The sequence below is a fragment of the Lissotriton vulgaris genome, chromosome 4_1 (assembly GCF_964263255.1).
Source record: "Lissotriton vulgaris chromosome 4_1, aLisVul1.2, whole genome shotgun sequence".
Classification (NCBI taxonomy): Eukaryota; Metazoa; Chordata; class Amphibia; order Caudata; family Salamandridae; genus Lissotriton; species Lissotriton vulgaris.
The window spans coordinates 542,182,555-542,186,743 of NC_141691.1; the positions used below are offsets into that span (position 1 = coordinate 542,182,555).

Genomic DNA, 4,189 nt, shown 5'->3' on the forward strand with positions numbered 1-4,189 from the left:
TAAATAAGTATGTCATATTTGATAGAATAGACATTTGTTCTAGGTTGACCCTCCCATAGATAGTTAATGGTAAGTTCTTCCACCTGGATTTATTTTATTTTATTTAAAGAGTTTTATATAGCGCTGGCTAGACCCTAAGGTATCAGAGCGCTTTACATGAGAATCAACAATGTTACAGAAAAAGTTCAACAATTACACAATTGCATCAAAAAAATAGGCAATACAATTAGGAGAGGAGAGAAAGGAGAGAGAAAAGTAGTGGAGGGGGTAGGGGAGGTGAGAAAGGTAGGGTAAGAGAAGAGACAACAAGGAGAGACTAAAAGGAAGTCTGTCTAAAGACCTACTGGGTAGGTGATGACCAAGGCGGGAATCCATGGTCCATCTCCCCTATAGCTAAACCAGGTAGCTCCATCGGGCATCAGACAAAATAGTTCAGTCTCAATACATTGAGAGAGGAGAGAAGGAGAGACATAAATAGAGGGAGGATGCGGGAAGAGATGACAGGGGAGACAAAAGGAAGTCTGTCTAAAGACCGACTGGGTAGGTGACGTCCAAGGAGGGAATCCCCGGCTTGTCTTCCCCTATAGCTAAACCAGGTAGCTCCATCGGGCATCATACAAAATAGCTAGATCTCAATTGACAAGGGAAAATTCACAGATAAACAGGGTGGGGACTAAGGGCCAGGAAAGGTGAGGGCAAAGGTCAGTAGCAGGAAAGTGGAGTAGAGCGGAGAGGGGTAGGGAGTAGGGGGTAGGTGGTTAGGGGGAGAAGGGAGATAAGGTCAGGAGATACGCAGGAGGGTTTGATTGTGGCCATCATTTTAGGCAGGTACAGGCAGTATTTCAGGAGCAATCACAGTGTGGGGTATCACGGTAGGTCATCTCGGCAAGGTGGGGGGACCATGCAGCATTGCGTTCCAAACCTCCCTCAGAAGTTCCTGTACGCCTGTACTTCGAAGCAATGGGGAAATTTTTGTTGGCTTCTGCACTATCGGGTCAGAAGTACGCGGCTGGGTAGTGTTCTCCAAAAAGGCAGCTTCAATTGCTGATATCTCCAGGCTAATTCAGGTATTGTCATATGCAACAGGGTAGCCCTCTTTGCAAGATGAACTTTGTAATTTATTGCACACTGGAAGCTGTTGCAATTGAAACCCAAAATGAAGATTCTGTATTTATAATTAAGTCACATGACTGACTAGAGTCAACTGTTCCCAGTTCTGACCAAAGACGATTTACCTCTGGATGCAAGACTTGCCGTCAAAGAAGTGGTCTGAGATTACTCTGGTTAAGATATAGGATTTATAAAAATCACAAAGCCTTCTTCATTTGAAACTTTATGTTGGAATTCACTACATCAACCTTTGCCACCATGTTTTCATTGTGGGTCAAGAGCAAAGGGAATTTTCCCGCTTTGTTTCGACCAGGTCCCGGGATACCGGGTATCTGCTTAATCAGAGACTCTGATGCCAAGAAGGCATCATACTTCTTAGCCAGTTTTTTTACAATCTTCTTGTTTTTATTGAGCTTCATCAGTGCTACTATGTCTATGTGGAGCATGTCAACAGCCTTGGCCTCATCACAATGTTGCTGGTCTCCCAGGACGCAAACTGATAACTTGGGATGGGGGCAGGACTTGAGCCTGACTGTGCCTGATAAACACTTGTCCTTCTGAGGGTCATAGTTCTTCAGACTAATCTGCAGCTCCACAGTATCCAAGAACTTGCGGGGTTTCTGCTGAGAATTCTGCAGAAGTTCTTTCACCCCTTCGTACAGGGTGTCACGGGAGACTTTGCTACTCATCTGTCAACCTCCTTGGCCACTTGCTTCAGGTTGTGCGAAGGGATCTCATCTATTTTGTTAAGAAAACAATCCCTAAGTATTTTATCTCTGTGCACACTCTACCTTCCCAATCCTCCATACTCCAGTACATTACCTCCATCTTAGAACTGTTTACTAAGTACCTGGATACTGCCCAGTATTCTTTTGTAAGCTGTTTCACCCTAGGTAACTTATGAGCTGGATCAGAGGTGCAGATTATCAAATCATCAGCTTATAAAAATATGTGACTGCAGAAGGGGTGTAGATAGATGGGGGCTATCTGATTAGCTTTCCCCAAATTGTGTGCCAATGTTTTATTATATATGTCGAACAAGAGGGGCAACAGGGTGCAGCCCTGCCTCATCCCTCTGTAGATATTAAAGTTCTTCGTCAGGGAACCATTTAGGAGACTTTTGGTCATAGGCAACTTGTATAGCCTTTGGAGTGCCATGTCAAAGTCAGCACTGAAGTCCATTGATCCCAGATCTGCCCAAAGAAATACCCACCTGACACAGTCAAAGGCCTTGGCGGCGTCTATAGTGATCACCGCCAAGGGAATAGAGCCCGCGACTGCTAGATCCATTGTCCCAATTAACGACAATCTAAGTTCCTGGATTTGTCCCAGATAATCTCCAATACCTATGATTACTTAAAGTACGATTCTCAATTTCAATTCCAATTTGGGACTATTCCTCAAGATACTCCACCCTTTTTTATACTGTCTATCAGACTGTCTGCTTCCTCTATTGTCCGAAAATTATGCATCTCATTGTTCGACATGACGCAAAGCATCGCCTGGAATTTCAATAGGGCTCTGGATCCAAGTTTATTTAACTCCTACATCCTTTTACCCAGCTCACATTGCTTCTGATCTGGTGCATAGCATCCGTCCGACCTAATTGAGAAAGTAAAGTTCTGGGCTGTAAATGGACCATTCCTCAATGCTGCTGTCGGGATGGTTTCTTTGACTATATATGGGAGAAAGTTTACAAGTATTTTCCTTGGCTTTTGTCTCTGCATATTCCACTTAAAGCGGTCCCAAATGTACCCGTTGTATTTCATGGTCCAAGTTAATATCAGGCCTGCCTTTCAAAAGTCTCTTTTAGTAATTTAATTATGAAGGCTTTGATGTTAGTCCCCTCATATGTTGTTTCTCATTGAATGATTCTCAATTCTTTCCAGATTTTCCCTGAGTCCTAGAATTTTCTTTGACCAATGCTTCTAGCCCTTCAGTATTTTTGAAAATGTCCCTCCTCATTTGCCCTACTTCTTCCTCTAATACTCCTGCCCTCATCCAGTTTCTCTGCGAGTGCCGTGCAGGAGGCTTGTATGTCAACTTGGTGGGCTTTCTTTGTCTTGATCCTATTTCCAAATTCCTCTTTCAGTTCAAGAAGGATGGAGGCCTGCGGGGCCAGTGGGTCTTCAGATTGCGAATTCAGGCCCCCTGCCCCTGCTGCATGACAGGCATCATATCGCTGTCCCCTCTCACCCACCTCCTAATCTCTAAATGCGAGTACGCTATAACTGTTCTGCATTGGTATCTGAAAAGTGATGCCGGCCTCCACTCCATCACTGCTTCCTGCTTCCGCACCTCCTTTAGCGTCCTGGGCTACAATGAATACTGTAGGCTTAGGGTTATCCCCCTCCATCTCAGGCTCCTTCTGGGACTCAGCTGTTATTTTACCACCCTCTACCCCTGATGCCATTGAGTGGGTCAAAACTTCGTAAAAGGTTTGGAGGGATGGTGTGACCCTAACCTGCGGGGGTGATTTTTCCCCGTTCCGCATGTCCTCTTCCCCAACTACTTTACAGACTTCCCCGCACTCACCAACTTTGTTCGGGCGTGGCCCCCTACTTTACTAGCGCTGGTATCACAGGGGACCACCGTGGCTAAAGGTACTTTTAAATCGAGACTTACCCCGGTCAATTTCCCGAGTGCCCAGGTGCCTCAGAGTGTACCTGGAAATGTTCCCTCTTCCTGCTCCCTGACTGCTCCCCGAGATAACGCTGTGCTGTTGCATCCGTGACCCGCAAAGGTACCGTAGATTCAGCTTATTCGCCTCGCAATCTTTCCATTCTAGGCGCGGAAGTGTAGCGGGGGAGCGCTCTCCTATTCAGCTGCTCTCCTCGCTTCTCTGGCGGTCCATGACCATTTACCTCGCAGCCGCCATGTTCCCCTCCCCACTACCGCCCTTCTATGAATATCCTTAACCTCTGGAACAGTTCCAGCTCTCTTCACCACATGTAGTTTTATAGCAACTAAGAATAAGGTAAAAAACACATTTATATGGCCAGTGCCTGAGCAAGATGATCACTTAGAGCTGTCCCTCTACACAACCAATCTCTCCACACAGCATTCCTTTCCTACACTG

General features: G+C 45.7%; 1 pseudogene; it reads right to left on the reverse strand.

The window, feature by feature from the left end:
• Positions 1–1,307: 1,307 nt before the first annotated feature.
• On the reverse strand, positions 1,308–1,799 carry LOC147722213 (large ribosomal subunit protein uL1 pseudogene; annotated as a pseudogene).
• Between the last annotated feature and the right edge of the window lie 2,390 nt (positions 1,800–4,189).